The following is a 21,215-nucleotide window of genomic DNA, read 5'->3' as shown; positions in this document are numbered from 1 at the left end:
CAGGCACTTTAGAGTCTCTAGGTCACCTAATATGACCTAACGCCTTTGGACTGCATGCAGAAACTGGAACACTTGGAAGCAGCTCATGCAGACATATGAATAGTATGAAAATGTATAAAATGCAGTTTATATATTATCTCTATCTGTGTATAAAATTTAATCCTAATCCCCTGCTTGCATGACTCAGTATTACATCCATTTTCCTACAATTGAAGACATATATTTGTGTTATTTTCTTACCGTAAGAGCACATGGAGGACATTGTCTTTCCTGGTCTCTCTCTGCATATCTGCAGCTCCAGTGCACCTTAATCCTAGAGCTTTTTCACTCTCTTTCCTCGAAGCACCTTTCTCCTTCTCCCACACTCCCCTGAGAACCACTATCTGCCTCCCTCTATCCTGGAGCATTTCTCTGTCTCCTTCTCATTCTCTACTCTCATCACTAAATAATTCCTTACAGAAGGAAATCTAATCAAATCTCAGTGAGAGTGAGAAAAGCAGAGATGGGGAGAAATTGTGTGTGTGAATCAGACTTGGGAGAAGGTTTAGAAAAAAAAAAAAAAGAGAGAGACAGAATCAGAAAGCAACATTGGCAGTGTGTGAGGGGGTTGTAGAGTGAGCGAACCGCAAGTACATTAGCAGTCAGAGCACTTAGTGTGAGGAATCCATTCATTATTCATTAGCTAATTCACCATGTATAGTAATTAAAATCAGAGCCCGCTCCAAAATGGAAAGAACTATGATAGACTGGTTTTCTATGTACAATATTTAAAAGAGCTGTTTTTTAGTACTCGTGCTTCAGGGTTTTATAAATCATGCTTATGCACAAGCTGCAACTAGGTGTCAGGACTCTCGTAGTGCAGTTAAGGACACAGGGTGACATCTGTCTGAGGTGAGAACGCATCCGAAATAGAAATATGCAAATGTGCAGCATTATGTAGTTATAAAAAATGAACACACATTTGTATGTCTATGATAAATTATAGGGAAGAATATCACTATTACTACATTTGATTTATAAATTCCAGGTTTCTCGCGGCTTATTAGAAAAGACACAACTCCATTAAAAAAATAATTTTTTTTCTTTTGACTCTGCAAACACCACAAGATCAAAATAATGTCATGTCAATTAATAGCAGACTGAAATAGGGCATGCATCCTGTTCAGTCTGCGTGGGAGAAAAAAGTTTGAGCTATATTTGAACAACAAAGTTGCTTGTTTTGGCCTCGTTCTCACAGCGGTGGTAGAGGTTGAAGTCAAAATAATTCTACAGTACTCGCGGGTCTGTGAAGTGCCTGTTTATTCCAGGCTTAAGACTAATTGTCTTTCTGGCAGGTGTTTAAGATCAGTGGGCATGACCTCCAGCTTATTTTTCTTATTATTAGCTGTTGACTACTTTTAAAGATCTTTCTGTGAATAGCTTGTGTAAGTGTATGCATGTGCATATTTCAAGCTCCTCATTTATAAAACCAGACGGATCGAGTATAAAAATCAATCCAGAGTCTTATCAATATACGAATTGCTGAACTCTGTTTATTGATCTACACATTTTTTTTGTGTACATTCATAAGAACTGATTGCCTTTCCCCAAATCCAGTCTAAATGGAAGTCATCTCCAAGATTGTTGATGAATTTCTGTCCAGCAGTGCTGGGTGTGTTACCTTCCAAAGTGATGCATTTCTGTAATCACATTACATTTGTTTGTAATGCAGTCATTTAATGTTCTGCCCATATTGCAGTTACTAACCAAAAATATGTTGTTACTCATGCCAGTTAAGTTCTTCAATTATCTCTATGATGCAGGATAGAAACAAATTATCTATGCACACTTGCAGATCATTTGCTTGACCAACCCATCTACAACTGCGCAGGAGTGACAACATGTACATTAATTTATTGCCCGAAGAGACAAGACTGTCAGTAAAGAGCAAACTGTGATGCTCAGTCCAGAAATAATCCACATTTTTGAAAAATATAATCTCAAATGCAAAAAAAAAAAAAAACTGCATAAGCTACATCTTAATTTCTTTTCAACAGGTACTGTAACTACAGCAGAGATGACTGCCTATATTCACTCCTATCAATACAATCAACAACTTTTTTTTGTTTCTGTGAAGTGCCCTATTGGCTGTTGTTCACTGCGTTTGCTGCCAGATTTATGGTAATACTTAAACAGGCTACTAAAAGAAAGATCTTCTGTCTGTCCTCCTTATCAGGACAGGGATTTATGCAGATGCGTGGGCATATGAAAAGTATAGTGTTATACTGTTAATTGGCAATTACACCCGCGATGGTGCAGAGTAACACAAAATATGTAACAAATTACTTTCTATGGGAAGTAAAAATGGAAAGAGGAATGTGTGTAATGTAATATTTTGTTTGACCCCAACACTGCTTAGAAGACATCAGGACTGAATTTACGCGTCTATTGTTTTTCTGATACTTTATGCATACATTAGTGATTCATCATATATCTGGGTCGTGAAAATTTTAACATTTGGTGTTCTAAGCACTTAGTACTTAGTAGCTATATGTTTCTAATCACTTTAAAAACTCAAACACACTAAAAATGCTCCAAAAGAACACCTCACTCAGAATAAGACTGCTCTGAGCCTCACATGTGCATGCTGGGAGGGAGGTATGTTTCTGCCCTTTACCAGTGATAGTAGCTTCCTATCTAAACTGCTCCTCTGTTGAGTTTAAAATACAAACTCCTGTCAAATTAAGAGTGACATGAGAGCGACAACTACCACACTCAATAGATGGATATCTTCATAGATCTCTTCAGGATACATATCTTCAGGGAGTTGATCAGGCAGAGATAAGAAGATGAACCCAGGACATATTCATCACTTTTGCACACCACACATTTCTGCTGAAATACATCTCTATCTATGCACGTAAACACTAGACAACATTTAATAACACTTCAGGTTCACCTGAAATAATAAATCAGATTGAAAAAAAGAAAAAGGAAAGTGTCCATGGACCCACAGTCAGTATCCCATAGGTCTTGTAAAAACACAAATTAGAAACAGTTCAGCACAAAAAAAAAGAAAAAAGGAATCAAGCTTCTCCTTCCCTTAGACGGGGGACTGCAACGTGTTTGGAATAAACAGAAAGACCGAGCACCAATGGCAACATGACAAAGGCTAAGGATAGGGATACATGAATTTCTAAACATGGGAATGACTGTGTGCCAGCCAAAAGTGGAGGGCTCACATTGAGTTTCATCGATGAAAAGCACTTGAGGATGAGACAGGACATTGAGGAACAAACCTGGCTGGTTTGCCTTTTTTTTTTCTTTTTTTTGGACAAAGCCATGATCATTTATCACCACCAAAAGTTGCTGCCAAAAAAAATGGGGGGAGAAAAAAATCTCATCACATTTAGACACATAAAGTGTTTCAGAAACAATTTAGCATCGATAACAGCAGTTTGTGTATGGCGGTATCATGGATTTGTATCATGAACCACACTATTTCACTATTACAGTGATGACAGGTGTCACATCTTTCTTAGATCCCGAGCAGCTTCCAACCTTCACCGCTGTCATTAGTGTCATCACCACCACCACTCGACCTGACAGGCAGCAGAGACACAGCAGACCTTTATTTGTTTGTACTGTGTATGTGGATATGCACTTTCAAAAACTGCTCAATTCTGCTCTTTACAAATTGTCCTGGAGCGAGGATCTGACTGTCACACGGAACGTCTTCATCTTGTATCTGATGACATGATAATAGAGAAGGTCAAGATAAAATCACAAAAACCGGTAGGATCTGTACAAATCTAATGGTCAGAGCCTTTTAGTGATGTGATGCAGCATTTCCAGTATGCTGTCAATAAAAACCCAACAATACAATTGCTCTTCTTTTGCTGTACATGGGTTTTTTTTTCTATTTTATTACTATTGCTATTGGGGGGGCTGATGGATATTTTTTTTATGTATATTTGGAAAATAGATTTGTGCTGGTGGCTATGGACCCTATTAAATACAGAACTGACTTATTGATACTACCAAATGGCAAACATGCATTTTTTGCACGTGCAAAACATTTTACTTGTTATGTAATATATGGAAATGGGTCATTTTGTGCATCATCTATGGTGACTAAAAGAAATAATAGAATGCACAGTGTTGTGTAGTTTTAAAGCTTGGATGGGAGCAACTAGTAATGTCTTAAGGCACACGAATATATTACCAGTGAAAAAGTGGTAAAAATTCCTGATGTGCCCCATATTTTTCAATTTCATTATCATATAATTTGAAGATTGTTTGTGATTATTTAAGTTTTGTATGAAAAATTTATATGAAAATGTGTATTAAAAAATGTGCTGCTGGAAATTGCAGGCAGTCACTAGGTGAAAAGAGGGTGATGCACCAAAAACCTCCTTGTGCAGTCACCCATAGAACATTTGCATTCGAAGTAAATGTTGCACCTCACTGCTGCTACGAAAGTAAATGTCTTGATTGCTGGTTTGTGTTGCGCTTTTCACAGTTTCACTACTGCTCAGAAAGTAGTTAGCGGTGTTTGCAGACAAGTGTTTGCCTTCCATACAAACTATGGGCGAGTGGGGCAATCTGCTAATGACTGAAGCAATTGCGAGGAAGTTTTCAGTGTAGCACCATATACCTCTTTCAACCGATTTCACCTAACAACATCAAGCAATCTCCAGGTACCATTTGCCAGTCAGTCAGGGAATACACATTTTTCCTTCCTGCCAGATGGTTGCCAACCAATCTCTTGGCCTGTGTGAATGCAGCTTAAGACAAAAAAGAAAAAAACACAAAAAATGCTGGAACAAATGTTCTAGGAAAGGCTTTCACCTTGGTATATCCCAAGAGTTCAGTAGCTTTTGGAATCTTGCTATTGTAAGAGCTCAGTACCTCTTGGAATACACTGCAGTCAAGGTTCAACAGAACTGAACTCTGACCTCTGCCCATTATGACTGGACGGACAGACAAGAAAGTGTCCAACCTGCATGATGACATTGCACCGAAAGTCATGAAAACGCTGCGTATTTTGCTCTGTTCTGATCAGCTTCCTTAAATACTGCACTGAGCAGAGCAACGCATGCCACGCCCCGCATGAAATCAACTTTTTAGATTATACAATAATTAACATTAAACAATAATTAACATTTTGTTTCTACTGTTTCTATTGAGACGTTATGGATTTATTTTCACTTTTTCTTTATTCATGGCTCGTTTTACATCAGCATCCTACCACTGCCTGTTTTATAGCAGTTGATGTTCTACGTTCACAAATGTTTAATTTTGTATGAGTTGTTTCTACAGTTAATGTGTCCAGACTTCAGTCACAATCTTAACTAACTAGCGGGTGAGTGCATGTAAGATAAAAGGAAAGGAAAAGATGTTGGCTGAAGTTGATATGGCTCCTCTCCCTGTCGTGGTGTAAAAGTGGATGTTCATCCCCTGAATACAGATGGCATTACACAAGCAATCCTCTAAATAGCTGAGACAAGCTAACATGCTGGTGTCTGAAATGGCCTTTATCTATCTGCAGTGCCTTTGCAATGCCAAACACCTTTGTTAATCTCAGAGCTAAGAGCCTAAGCTGAAGTTCAGAAGACATTTCATATAACCTTTTACATGCGCTTAGTTCTTCAGTAAATGTGTCACATTGGTTCGCCTATTAGCTGTGATGTCAGTGAGTCGAGGGGACAAGCAGTAACTTATGTAGAAAATTGGAGAAACTCTTTGAAGCTGCCAGGAGGTAGTCTGTAACAATCAATACCTAATGGAAAATATTGCTTGAACGCACAATCATCCTAATAAAATTGAATTTTGGTCTACTGTCTTTTTTCTGGTCCCCTCCCTTGTGCTTTGGTGGTAGACCGGCCTGAACTTGTGACAATTAACCTTGAACACCGTGGGGAAAAGCAGAGGGAAGAGCCCACAAGATTTTCAGTAATTGAATTATCCTTCCTATTGCACATCTTTAAGTCCACTGCCACATCCTCTGCCTATGATAGATTAGGTCTTTGTTGTGCAAAATCCAATTCACTGTATCTTACAACATCTCTATCTTGCAATTCAGACACTGGGTCTGTACAGAGATGCATATGAATATGCTGCTACTCTATAATTTAATAAGTCTGACATATTAAGTAAGGTGTTATCCATCGCACAATTGGTTTTCAACCTTTTTTTTCATGTAACGCACCCACGGTGTCCTCCATGTTCACGTGTGTTTTAACAAATGTTAACCTGGATGTGCGCTACTTTCAGTTTACCTATTCCGTGGTCGAGGTCTTTTCCCACGTCGCATAACAGCTTTTCATTTCAGGACTCTTGGACTGGTGACCCATTTATCCATCATGTTCAGCTGACAATTTGCTTTGTACTGTTAGCTAACAATTCAACTGTCATTCATACTTTTGGCCAAAACAGCAAAGTAGCAAATTTATAATTGTTCAAAGTTATTTACTGCATTTCAGCTATTTATCATTATGTTTATCTGACAATTTGTTTATTTTCTATACTTTAATCTAATAATATCACCAATTATTAGGAGTTAATTCTACAATTTCTTCACTTTTGGCTCTCTGTTAACTTTTCCGCTCAAACTTGTTCAGATCAGCTCAGTCCTTTAATTATCTTTCCACGAATTCCCCAGCTACTGAAGCAGTAGCTCCTGGGATACCTTTACCCCTCGTTGGAAATCACTGAATTATTCCACTATGTGATGCAGAAAAGGCAACCGCACAGGCAACATATGCTTGTTTGATTAAAGTCTGTAACTTGAGAGTCAGGGATAAAGACAGGTGCAAATTGGTTTGAGACTTATTACACGTCATTGCAAAAAGAAAACGGCAAAAAAAGACATAAAAGAATATAGTTTCAAATAGAGCTGCATTTGCATCATATACTGTATTTGGAATGACAAAAAACACCTTTGTTACTGAGAGAACCAGAGCTAGTATTTGATCTAGCTCCACAAAGCCAGATTCCATCTTGCAGTCTTAGCTTTTGCTGAAAGATTTAAGACTGAAAAACACGTAACTCAGCCTAACCAAGAAGAGGCGGGAAAGTGAGAGGAGAGAAAAACAAACTGGAGCACACAGGCTATAGCACAAACAGAGTAACGCTAATGCCTTTCTATAAAATGTGTCAAAATTGACAAAGGCAATGAGCAAATTAATGCGTCAACCATCACATATGCTGCAAAATTCTGTTTACATAATGATGTGATTCAAGGCATCTCAAAACTGGACAGAGTTAGAGCAGCAATTTGTCTGGTAACTGATCATTGAAATGATGCTTCTCTTAAGTTTCCTGTTGAAAGTCATTTTTTTTTACTCCCTTGCTCTTTTTATTCGTAAAAATATTTAATACCTTCTCTGAAGTTAATACAGTACAATTACAGTGTACCTTTTCTCTGTTGCCTGGCACGGTTCCTTTTATGAACTTCACATTGACAGGTTGAGCTAATAAACTTAAATTTATGAATTAGACCATGATTTGTGTCTGTAAAGATAAAGGACCTCCATGTAAGGTGCAAGTATGTAGGCTATCAAATATATGTTCTGGATATAGATCAAATAAAACTGATCTCAAATATTTAAGAGCAGTGATCTCAGGACTTTGTGCCTGCGGGGTAACAGTGGGGCCTTTTCGTCCACCTCAGACTGATTCAGAAACAGACCTTGATGGATCATTTTCAAGCTCCAGAACAGCTGCAATGATTTTCGAGTGTAAAATCCAAAAGCAAAGAGCAATGACAGCCCGATGAGTGTTACGCTCATTCATTCAGGTTAAGAAGTGTGTTTGCTCAGTCAGATGTAGAAGGGTTCATGATGATGTGTAGGTGAAGGAGAAGAAACATGCCAATCATTCACTGAACAACCTTCTTGGGAAAACACTTGTCTTGAGCTAATGCCTATTGATCACCATGAGCATGATAAAATTGTGGGTCATGCTGACACGGATCCACCCTTAGGAAAACAAACTATACAACACACACACACACACACACAGAAAAAATGCTTAAGGCTGACCTGAAGACTGTTCCTGTTGTGACTCTGGTGCTATTTTGGCAGCTGCAGGTCTTGTATCGCGTTTGAACAGAAGAATCTTGAGGAATGACGATATGAGGCAGAAACATTTCTGATGTCAAATTTAGTGCTGAATGAATAAAATATAGCACTTAAGATGTAAAAGTAAATAAAGTGCTCTTAAGACATTATTTCTGCTCTCTATCAATACGATTTAGATCTATAATCACTACTGACCTAATTTATTTACAGAACAGTCTGTTAAAATAGATTTGAGGCACACAAACCAACTGAGTTGTGATCTTGACCTTCAGTTTAGGGATCTGCTCTGGAATAGATGGGACCCACTCTGGTGTGAAACGCTCTGATTACCTAATGGGCAAAATCTGCTATAAATCCACACCATTACAGTAATACACTAACTGGACTGTAATCACAAAAATGACTGTAGGTTCCCATTTAGCTGATGCAAATCGGTGGCTTTTTAATTTGATTGTCAAGTCAAATGCAATTTCTATCAACAATGAGCAGACTGTATTTATTAGAGAATAGGAATAGTCTTTTCTGTCATATGGGATGTACACATTTTTTATTCTTTCTCTTGACCTTGTAAAATAGCTCTTGGTAAGAAATTAACCCTGATACTATTTACACTGTGCATCCTCTTCTAACAGTAGACTTTAGCAATGAGATTGTTATTAAGGTTTCAAGTTTAACAAGGTTTTCTTTTATCCGCAAACACACACACGCACACACACGCGCGCACACACACATAAACACCCTAGTGTGTGCGCATATACCAGTTACACATGTACAGGTGTCTCATGGGGCCTCCTTGCAGTGCTGCACTTTCCTCTGGATATGCTCAAACAGAATATACGAGCTCAAGGGGCTTGGAAGAGGGCCAGGCTCGTCTCCTCGATTTTGGGTCATAAACGCGGCCTCTGCCCAAGGACTGCAGGGCCTTTTAAAACAGGGCTCAGCTTGATTGGACACACTTCTGTTGCTTCCTCCCAACTGCTTGCAAGCCAGCTGATCAGAGAAGCAGAACAAAGCCGGTCTCTTACAAGCCAGTCCGCTCTCAACCTCTCGTACAGTAAACAGGATATATTTTTCCTTAAAAGAAAAGAGTGTCTTTGCTTCACCAGTGCTAGTAGACAGTGGAAACTGCTGTCTGTAAAGACAGCAGCCTGGAATTTTGTACTACAATAAATATAACCTCTGGGCTATGTTCAGCTCATTTCAGCACGGAGCCCAGCACCAGGATCAGCGAGGGAAAGAAGCAAAATTTAAAACGATGCATTGGGTCAGGATAAGGTGGAAGAAGTTCAAGTGAGAGCATTCTGCATACGGCCTCGCTCACACTGGTGTTTTGAACGTCTAATTTGTCCATGAATATTACAACATGCACCATTTGGCTCATGAATATGAAATAGATGGAACCACAAGCTCTCCCCATAATCAACAGTCGACACACACATAGTCCGTCGTCAGCTCTCAAGCTCTGCGGCAGCATTTTCTCCACTGCATTTAGCCAATCACGGCCGATCACAGCTTTAGCAGAATGTTAGTGCTGGTACAAACTGTCCGTGAATAACGTGTGAACACAGCATCTATTGTCGCCAGGGATATTTTAGTGGATCGGGAGCATTCTCCCCTCTCCTTTTGTCTCTGCCTTCTCTCCATCTCTTCTTCATGCACAGACAAGTGGTATTTGCAGTGTGACAGTCCCAATCCCTTACCACCAACTTTGACGATCACGGAGCAAAAAAATATGATCATAATGTTTTATTTACTGCTGTTGGATAAACAGTGAGCTCACTGGCGAAACAACATTGAAACATGATGCAGAGCTGAAATGCTAATGCACCAACAATCCCTGCCCATCCGTTTACCCCGCCTTAAGCCGGATGGCTGTGCTCCAATATGGCCATATGCCCCTTAGCCTAGCTGCTCTACGCTATATTAAATGACTCATGATACATAGTCTACATATCATCACTACCCAAGAATCACGATTGGGGGATACTGATAGAGTTATTTCTGCTTGTCTGGCTCAAAGCAGCATAGTTACTGTGAAGTAAATTGCACACTAGTTTTAGTGGAGCGTTTCTGTCATTTTAAATTTGTGCATTGATAAATTGCTTCTGTGATAAACTTATCAAAACAATATCGGATTGTGGAAATTACCCAATGCAAATTTAAGAGACCAAATTTTTTTTTTTTTTGGTTTTTTTTATTGCTTATTTAATCTGACAAACATTGTGAAAATTCAATTTACAACCATATGTTCCTATGAAATGCACTGAAAACTTAAACTGAAAATCAGAGTCCTTTTGCATCTTTGATAGAAACACAAGGTACTGGAACGAATCGGCCTAGGCGCACATTCCTTTTAGTCAATAATTGAGTAACAGCAATTTATAGCTTAGTTGATGGACAAAAAACAAAAAATATGCTGAAAAATAATTTTCAAAAAAAAAAAATCCTAAAATTTTGGTTGACAAGTAATCTATATGGAAAAACATGATCAGACATTTTCAAACCTAATATGATGATCTAGTTTTTGATGCCAGAATAGAAATTCAGGACATGCAATATTTTTACTGCCAAGCATCACCTTGTTGTATCTTTAATAGAAAGTGAGGTCTTTGTGCCGGTGCTTGACAAGCCTAGCCCTCTTTGTATGCTGTCACTGAGGACAGAGACGCAAATAAAATACTAATTCTGAAGCCTGACGAGAAACACAAACAGTGTGTGTGTGTTTCTGTATGGCACAAAGAAGCATTTTTATCCAATCAGATTAGAGGACTTCCATCTATCCACCAATTTTCTTAACCGCTTATCCAGTTCAGGGTCATGGGGAGGGGGATTGGAACTGATCCCGGTCTTTATATGGCAGGGCTAAGAGGACTCGTTAAGTAAAATAACTGCAAAACATGTGGTAGGTAGTGTAGTCAAGCAGCGCCTTGTTCTTTAACAAAATTAATTGGCCCACATTGTTGATCATTTTTATAACCGAGGTGTGAATGAGATAAAGACTTAGATTTCCACCTCAGTTCATGTCACTGTTTCCAGCATGGATAATTAAAGTCCATGCAGCAGGAGCTAGTTCCGCGAGCTTGCAGTGTTTTTTTTTTTTGCTTCAACTGTGTAACACAGACTTGCAATGACAGAAACACAACTGAGAAGCACTTACAAATAAATTCTTGCCAATGAATCCAAAAAGTTCATAAGTTTTAATTTTATCGGTGATGCATTCTGTTATAACTGTGTTAACTGCAGAGCTATGGTTAAGGGAGACAGATTTTTACATCCACATATTAAAGTCAGGCGTAGACTCTCACGCAGGACCACACATGTAGTCTATCTGTTAAAATGCCCTCGTGGATATGCTTTCTGGTGACTAGTATGGAGTTGATTGTGAATGGTGATGACTTCCTTCAATTTCAGGGGTTTTTTGAGCGGTCAGCAATTATCACATTTTTGAGATTTTTTTGGACAGGACACACCACCTCTTTCATTGGAGGCGGTGTGTCCACTGGGTCCAGCTCCCAGTTCATTTGATGTCATGATAATTCTAAATTAAAGACAAAATCTTAAGAAAAAAAATCACTGACAAGACCAAGGAGTCCTGAAACAGATGGCACAACCCCCACAGAGCCCTGCTCTCAACATGGAGTCAGTTTGAGATTACATGAAGAGGCAGACACAAATGATATGCCTAAATCTGCACAAGAACAGTGGAAAGTTGCTTGGAACAACCTGCCTCACAACTACCTTCTAAAGCAGCTCCCACGGTCCAAAGAAATGCAGTTAGTGGGGTTAGGTTAACTGGTGATTCTAAGCTGCCCGTAGGTGTGAATGGTTGTCTGTCTCTCTGTGTTAGTCCTGCGACAGACTGGCTACCTGTCCAGGGTGTACCCTGCCTCCCACCCTGCAACCCTGAAGAGGATAAGTGGAAGAAAATGAATGGATATTTATAGCAAACAGATTTACTAAAAGTTAATGACAAATCTGAAATCTACATTGATGTGAGCGATGCATGCACTTGAATGCCAAAGGATCACCGGACACACTCTTAAAAACTGCAAGAAAAATGACTCTGATGTCCCTACCTCTACTGATGTAAAACGATTAGAGGATGCACGAAATGAGCAAAAGATCAAATTGTTTTGCAACTATCCTTTATCCTAAGTATCCTTTGGATACTTAGCCAAGGCTTAATACATTTCATGACAAATGAAAGGGACTTTGTGTTATAATTGAGGATATAAGACACAAAGAAAAGCAACATGAGAGCTTTTCTCTTTCTTTTCCTTTGAATCTGAAGGACAAAATGCTCTTGTCGCAAACAATGAGGTTCACCAATAATGTATTAGTGCGTGGCAACAGGGGAACATGATGTTCTCCCAGCTTTGTTCAAGCCCGGAAAACCGTGTTGGTGAAGAAAAGTGTTGTCATAATAGGGGGGAATGTAGCAGAGGCGACTCCAAGCCACACACTAAATAGGCAATCTTGTCATCCCTACAAGATTCCCTTCTCAGTTTAGTAGTGTTTGACTTGGCGCCAGTTACTGGGGTTTCATCTTTGCCAATTAAGCCAATCTAGTGTATTCCAGCAACTACAATCTGTGCTTTTTGCCAAAGCATTAATGAACTAGATATTGATTTAATTCTTACACCCCCTTATTGTATCATGAATCACTGTCTGCTCCTAGCGAGTTGTAACATGAAAGCCCGAGCATGCATGAACTACGTAATGTTAAGCTATTTTCATCAAATACATCTGAGCCAAATGAACTGGCAGGAGATAAAATGTATATTAATATGTGGGGAATTAGATAAATAAGGGAAAGTTTGAAAGAAGGAGATGGGAAGAGGAAGGGGGTATTAGACATGAGAGAGATAGAGACTCATCATGACAGTCATCACTTCAGCTATTATCCCTAATTCTCCAAGGCAATATCTCAGTAAGGCGGAGTAAATTTGAGGCTGATAAGCAGACAATGAGATTTGCCCGCACTTTGAGGCAAAGCCCTTCCAAGGGCTTGCTTTCACCTCCACTAGGTCTGAACTTGATGCATCAAATGGCAGAATACTCCAAAGGCTTGCTTTGGTGTATTTTGTCCTCTGTTGTGTAGTTGTGTTTTGAAGCAATGCATCCAGGTACAAACTTGTGCGTGGGACTTCTCTGACCTCTGTGATTTTTAGTCTAATTTGCACTGTGAGCCAAACTGCAAATTTCTTATGAAATAAAGCTACGGGTTATGACTAAAGACAGAACAATGAATACCTTTGCTGAACACAGTAGGAAATAATTTTTCTTCACTATATTAATTTGGCAACTATCTGGATGGACTTCCATTAACAATCTCCGGTTGCTCAATCATAATAAATTTGGTGATTTCCTGACTTTTCTTCTACCAACAACATATGCTTTTTTATAGTTTTTGTCTTGACAGTGACTAAGATGCAAATATGGATTGTGCTGTAATGAAAAATCCTAACATTGGTGATCCTATAACTATTCTATAACTATTCATAGTCAGGCCAAGGTCTTCACTAGTGAAGTATTTCAACATGTACTACAATGATAGCCCATGATAGTAGGAAATGTTTCTGCTTCACTTCAGACATTCCAAAAATGCTGCACCAGTGTCAAATCACCTCTACCAGATTTCTTCAACTACTCTACTATACTGTACTTTACTCCTTTACAGAGACAACAGCTTTGACTTGTTTCTGTTTCAGCCCAGAGTTTATATTCTCACTGTGCCAGACTCCTCTTAGCATCATGCATTGCCAAAAATGTGGCCAAAGTTTAAAGGATTCTGAATATTTTCATATTTTTTCCTTCTATGACTATCATCCACTAATTCTGGCCTTCAAACATACACTAGAAGAGGATTTGAGCATAGTTTTCATGGTGACCTAATAGTTAACTATTTAGTGAACATGTAAAATGTCAAAAATGCTGCCAGCACTGAGTCCCTGATTCAGTTTCCAGTCAGTGTCCTGCTGTCTTTCTACTCATTTATTGTTTTTGTTGGGATACCTTTGCATCTGCTGGTGTTGGTGGTGGTTGGTCCACTGTGTTTTATCAAGTCCAAAGTCAACGCAGCCATCTACCAGGAGATTTTAGAGCTTCCATCTGCTGATAAGCATTATGTAGGCACTGATTTCCATTTCCTGTAGGACAGCTGCTGCCCACAGCACCAAAAATGGTTTGCTGACCATGTTATTATTGTGCTTGACTGGCCAGCCAATTGGGCTTCAGTAACACCTCAGCAGAGCCACAAGCTGACTGCCTCCATGCCACACCACATCATGGTAAAGGAACTTTAGAACAAGCCCCAACTTTGGATTTGGGAGACACCCTCTCTACTTTTAAGATTAGGCTTAAAACATTCCTTTTTCATCAAGCTTATAGTTAGGGTTGGATCAGATGACTGTGAACCCTCCCTTAGTTATGACGCAATAGGCCTAGGCTGCTGGGGGTCTTCCCATGATGCACCGAGTGTTTCTTCTTTACTCACCTCTTGTCATTCTCTGTGTTTATACCCCACTCTGCACTTAATCATGAGTTATTAGTAATCTCTGGGTCTCTTCTGCAGCACGCCTTTTGTCCTGTCTCCCTCCCCTCACTCACAACTGGTAGCAGCACATAGCTGCCCCTCCCTGAGTCTGGTTCTGTTGGAGGTTTCTTCCTGTTAGAAGGGAGTTTTTCCTTCTCACTGTCACCTCATGCTTGCTCTTAGAGGGTTGATTGTTGGGGTTTTCTCTGTATTATTGTGGGGTCTTTACCTTACAATATAAATATTGATTTTAATAATAATTTCAGACACTGGAGTTCTGATTTTCAAGAAAACCCAAAAAAAGGTCAGCAGCTGAAATAAAAGTTTAAAGTTATTGATACAGCAAAGCAAATACATGAGTCTACACACAGTCACATCAGCACCGTAAAAACAGACTACTGTTTTTACTTAGCAAACTAGCTGGGAAAATTACCGTGCATGTTTGCACTGGATTTAGTTTGGTCACCCTTGACAGCACCCATTAAAATTTGGTGCTAAATCCAATCACTTTCCTTAAAATTGCCAAATAGGGTGTTATTTTTAGAAGAGAATGTGTCTGAATCCTATGAATCTGAATCTTCTTCTAGTTAATTAATTGGAAATGTTTATTCCTACATCAAAACTAAAACTAAGAACAAAAAAGGGCAAAAGAGCACAGGTTTTCCAGAGAAATTACAGTAAGTATTCATTTAGCAGCTTCCAACTCTTTAGATGTCCAAATGTCTCAGACAAAACTGGACCAAATGTGATTGGGTTTTCTTAGATGTATGGGTTTCTATGAAATTTTAATGAGAACAGTTTATCTTAAAGTTACCTGCTGTGTATTGAAATACAGCTGCTTGAACAGTAACATGTTTTACAGTATGCTAGCCAGTGTTAAAGAGTGCAATAAAATAGAGGATATTAAGAGAAAACTGATTTTAAACAAACTAGTTTATTTTATCAGCTTGGGATTAGATGTGAAATAAAAGCAGTAATGAGATCATCCCTGCAAATTCCCATAAATAAGTCCAATGATATCTGGCTTTCTATGCATTCTTGTAAGCTGCCATGATATGTCTTTACTTTATTCTTACAGTATTACATATACTTTTGAAACATTAACATAAATAAAGTGGTGAAGTAGTTGAATAAATGCCATAATTGCCTTTAGGGCATTGTTTATGGTGATTATGCATTCTTCAGAGCAGGAGGTGGAATTCAGCTGTGCCTCATATCACAGAAAATAATGTTAACTTAAGCTTTATCGCTAACCTGCATATATGTAGGTTGTTAGAAATCTGTAGCAGAATCTACAAAAGGTCATTATGTCATTTTGAGAAAGTGGCTGGTTGCTGCTACCGGGCAGAAACATGGTACCCGTAGCCTGACCATACTCTTTCTATCAGAGGCTCTCAATGGAGTTGATGGCTGGCTCATGCTGCAGGCCACTGCAGACACATGGCACACAACACAGATGGTGAAATAAGGCACCAACAGCCACAGTCAAAACAATTACAACATTTGTGCCATAAGTTGTGATTTTTTTTTTTTTCCAGGCCTCAACGCTGTCATTCTACATAAGTCGTAACGAGCAGCAGTAGGTCTACAGGCGCACACGCAGATGCAGCCTCTTCATACATCACCACACTAATATTTGTTGATTTAGAAATGCAGACTTGTGAATGACACAGAGCAGGATTCGCTGAATAATCCCCTTTCTGGTGCACAAAGGCATAACTTAAGCTGCTACAGTGAATACTAAGTCTCTCTCCAGCCTGGCATGCATTGGACTCTTTCACACCCGAGCAGTCCAACTCACTCAGATCAGCCTGTCTCTTGACTCGACACAAACACATGTTTTGTAGAGGTACTACTGGAAAGATACAGAGCGCAATCTATCAAAATGGAGCTGGCTGGAAGTCTAATCTCGAGCCGCGACCCACTCACATATTTACGTCACAAATACATGCTTTAAATATACATATAGTTATAGTAACGCAAACAATCCTTCTGTATTATTTAAGATCAAATCCACAGCTCTGGGGCAGACTGTGCTTCTTTTTTTGTTTGTTTGTTTTGGGGGTTTTTTCCCCCACTATATGCAGACATAAATGATCCTCATCATTTATGCTCACGGCCAAGGTGACAAAACAAAACAAATTCCTCAAAAATACTGACTCCATCAGTCGCCAAAAGCTTACGTGTAATGGAGAAGATAGTAATTTGAAAATGAATCAGCATTTTTGCTGTTGTCAGATGGAAAGCAAAGGCTTTAAAAAGAGGCATTAATCTACCGCAGTAGCTTCAGCAGAGTCTTGAAAATGTCATGCTGAAATCAGATTGAACTTTCTGCGGTTGACCCGTAACCTGGATATTTAGGGGAATTAATTAGGAATTCTAGTTTGGATGACTGGACATTTAAAATCTAAAAGACTGGAAAAAAAGACTTTTTTTCCACACATATGTGTGACTGGTCCTTAAAATTACTCAGTGATTAACATCCCACCATGCTTAGTGTTGCATATAGCAACCCTGGGCAGACCCAGTTGCTCATTATTTTGGCTCCTGTGGCTTAAAGAAAAAAAAAAAAGGAAAAGTTTAATCAGAGAACAGATTGTGGAGTTTCTGCAATGTGCATTAGGTGACTTAATGAAGTTTAAAAATTGGAAAATGCAAAGTGACAACAATGAAACAACATAAGCACCTGAGAAAAACAGGGACATCTATACCCCGACTGTGCCCATTGTTTCCAAAAGCAAGAAAAACAGCCAGCATGATTCAACCCAGTACAAATGTTTGTTGGGGGAGTAAGAAGGCAGCTTAGCGAAAGATAGTTAAGGAGGAATGTGATAGTAAAACTGAATCACATAAACTCCTTATTATAAATTAGCTCTTATGTGCAGCAGGTTGTACAAGAACAAAAGCATAGATTTAGCGAGGAGGAAAAATAAACTGAGATGGTTAGATGAGTCACCGTTCACCGTGGTTTGAACCAGTGGTTGACTACGTGTGTGTCACGCATGAAAAGAAATCTATTCACCCAAGTGCTTATTTCCTACAGTGAAGGCTTCTGTCAGGGCTGTTCTGGTGACTGGTCCTGGCATGCTTTACATCCATTTGGTCCCTTAGCAGGCAGGTAAATGCCAAAACTGACAATGTTTGTCAGGGTGATGATATTTCTTGTGCTTTGGTGTTTCTGGCCTTATGACTGAGGAATACACAAGGTGATAAACTCAAATCTGCGGGGGCATGAAAGGCCCCTGAGTTGTTTTCAAGCAGTGAAACCAAACACAACACTACAGCTATTCCAATAAAATGATGCTGACCGCCTTTAAAGTTCATATGAACTTCTGGTGAGAAATAGGCCCATCTCTTCAGTTAAGCTTCAGGTTTCACTTCTTTTTTTTTTTCAGAAACTAAGAGCTCAGTGTTACTCCTCAGGTGGCCCATTGGCCTATTGAGAAACGTACTCATGTGTGGCCTTAATTTTAGCACTTACAAGAATATTAAGCGCACTCCAATAACAGGTTATCTCCAGCTTTCACAAAGAGAATGACATGTGTGGGCTCTTAAATGTTAAAACTGCAAAAATTTTGTTGCAAATTATTGAAGAAGCAGTATATTTTTAATGCATGTAGGACAAACTGCATATTCCACAATAACCCAGTTTTCAAAATAGTTGGGGTGCTGTGTAAAAAGCAAATGGGAAGGGAAAGGAATGATTTGCAAATCATTCCAACCCCATTTGACTGACAACAGTACAAAGATGACATGTGAAATATTAAAACTGAGAGATGTTACTGTATTTTGAAAAATCTCAGGAGTGCTTTCAAAAGCCACTGAATGTGCTGTTGCTTTATCCACAAAGTCAAGTTAAAACTCTACTTTGCAAAGAATAAAAACTGTGCTATACGAACAACGACCATCCAGCTATTTAACAATGTACGGTTCAAAAGCCAGCTGTGATGCTATGATTAACTTGCACATCTGAGAATCCATCTTAATACTGAATGATATATACAGGTTTTGGAGCAACATGTGCTGCTGTCTGGACAAAGTGTTTTCTACAGGAGTTCTTGCTTAATTCAGCAATACAATGTCAAACCACATTCTTCAAATGCAGTCCTGTCCTGAAGTCCAGACCTGAAAGCATTTGACAAATTATGAAATGGAAAAATACGAGAAAAATATCAAAGAAAAGGGGGAAAACATTTTGCTTTCAAACCTATGGCAAGGGTGCCACAAAACTGCAAGGGAGTTGTGGAATTGCAACAATATCGAGACGTGATATGTTGTCTTTATGATATATTCAACTAAATATAGGAGTTCCTTTTCTGTTTTATTTGAACAGTGAGTCAACTTTTTAGGAAACAGGCTTGTGTGAACCATAACGTGTTGGTAAGTACACCCATAACAACTTGATTTGATGCATTTTCATAACTCACAATACATATTTCAGACATTTAGGGAACCTACTGATAATAAAGGATAACTGGGCCAGTGGTTAACAGAAACGTCTATTTAAATGTCTACTTTTGAAAAATGTTACAGTTCACCATTTAGTCATCAAGGAGCCAAAGCAATCAAGCACACTATATGAAAGATACTGGGAAGGCTCTCCCTATACATGCATGCAGATTTGTGTTAACCAACCCCAACTGCCAGACCCATTCACACTCAGCCTATGTCCTTCATTTTACAGGCAGGTTATAAAATCGCCAGATGTGAATATGGAAGAGTGGACTTCAGGGGCAACCAATTCAGATTTAAGTGGACTGCTTTTTGGCTGATGCCTGCACCAAATGCAGCTCCCTATGCCCATTCCAACCAACACACATGTATTTTCAGCATCAGGGCATTTTCAGCACCTCCCACTGATGGACAGCTCCTCTTTTTTTTTTTTTTTTTTTTTTTTTTTTTTTTTTTTTTTTTTAAAGACTGCATTACTAAAACCAACAACACAGATTTGCCCAATGCTTCTTCCTAACCTGTTTGAGTTATGTTTGGGGAGAAATAACAACCTTTTTCTGCTTGAGCTGTTGCTTGGTTTGAGACACACTGGGTCACCAGTATAAGCAGAGAAAAAAAAAAGGAGGAAATATATATGAGCATATTCTATAAAATAAAGCATGACTCAAAGCTTTTGCTTTGCCACCTTCCAACTCAAAGCGCCCTTCCACTGGACCAGCCAGCCCACCTGGCCAATCCGGCGCCCTTTTTGCTGCAAACGTGTATGCTGAGAATACCTGAACTGAATTTGAATTACCATATGACGTCGGCCTTTTTCTAGCTTTAATGTCCTACTGGCAACAGAGACTACACAGACTCATAGTCTCTACCAAGCGCTCAAACACACAATTTGGTGCATCAGTTACCCCCACATCTCCTCAACCCCGTTCCTATCTATCTTTATCTCTCTCTATGTATAGCCTATATATCACACACAGAAATTCAGAACCCACACAATCGCTCACACCCGAAAGAGAATGCGACAGCTACCGTAACCTACCTATAGAGATTTTTAAAAAGACATATAAAAAATATATAAAAAGTAGCTTTCTGTACATTGAAGTCTTCCAGTAAACCAAATTACGGGTTAAATGGCGATGTGAGATTAGTCGACACGGGGATGCACAGCATCACATCACACTGAACAGGTTTTACTGGAGTGAATTCTATGAAATACTTACGCATTTTCTCGAATAAATGAAATCGAGGTTGATCGAATGAAAAACCAGCAGGGCCCTGGTCCCCGTTTTCAAGATTTGCAGTACGACCGAGGCACAAATCTCCATGTGAAAGGGATTGGAGGCTGCTGCAGTCCGCGTCTTTCTCGATCACAAGTCAAAATGTTCGCTTGCGAAAAATGCCAAACATTCAGAAAGAGTTGCGCGGATCTGCGGTGCGGCCACCATTCCCTCGGATGCAACGGGCGCCAATGAAAAAAAAAAAAAACCCGCTCAAGAGGACCAGCAGCAGCCCCCCTGGACTTGAAGGTATTCCTCTGGACTTAAGAGGAGGAAATCCTGCAGAGTTTTAGATGGTCAAGTCCGAATAGGCCCCCTCTTCCTCTCCGAACGAGTCACAGTCCAAAACTGACTCCCACCGGTGGTTTCCTCTTTGAAAATCGCCAAACCAAAATCAACATAAAAAAAAAAAAAAGAGAGAGAGAGAGAAAAGGGGGAAAAAAAACAAAAGGAAAAAAAAAAGTGGACTATTTTCTTTCGGATATGCCTCTTTGGCTGTGATTTTCTCATAAAAATGAACAAAACCAATGGTAACACCTGACAATTAACAATTACCTGTTTAAAGCATTGTTGGTAAGGTCAGCGCAGAACGGGGTGCAAAAGCGTCCTACAAAAAAACCTGAGGACGCCTATTGGATAAAATTAAGGATATCCGTCCCACTGCAACCATCACACGCGTCGCATCAGGACAAATGGGTTGCCATAGGCTGCTCTAAGAGCATATGCCATACAGTATTCTCTATTAAGTCAAATGGGAAAATTCTACTGGGGTGCTTTTCCCCCCCACAGCAACTCGGTGCATTGATTACATAAGCGCAGCTATTAGTAATAATTCCGCTTGTCAGAGAGCATGTGGCCGATCCGAGCGGCGAGACAGCAGCGGCGGCA

The 21,215-nt window shown here is 39.4% G+C and overlaps 1 protein-coding gene across 1 annotated transcript in view; it reads right to left on the bottom strand.

Moving 5' to 3' along the window:
- The window catches only part of lrrc4cb (leucine rich repeat containing 4C, genome duplicate b), a 40,086-nt gene extending 19,761 nt beyond the window's left edge, over positions 1-20,325 (bottom strand). The window contains exon 1 of the mRNA XM_030725899.1: positions 20,271-20,325. The gene's annotated coding sequence lies outside the window, so the exon portion shown is untranslated. The remainder of the gene's footprint in view (positions 1-20,270) is intronic.
- Between the last annotated feature and the right edge of the window lie 890 nt (positions 20,326-21,215).

The sequence above is a fragment of the Archocentrus centrarchus genome, chromosome 3 (assembly GCF_007364275.1).
Source record: "Archocentrus centrarchus isolate MPI-CPG fArcCen1 chromosome 3, fArcCen1, whole genome shotgun sequence".
Lineage (NCBI taxonomy): Eukaryota > Metazoa > Chordata > Actinopteri > Cichliformes > Cichlidae > Archocentrus > Archocentrus centrarchus.
This window is presented reverse-complemented; position numbering and strand designations above follow the sequence as displayed.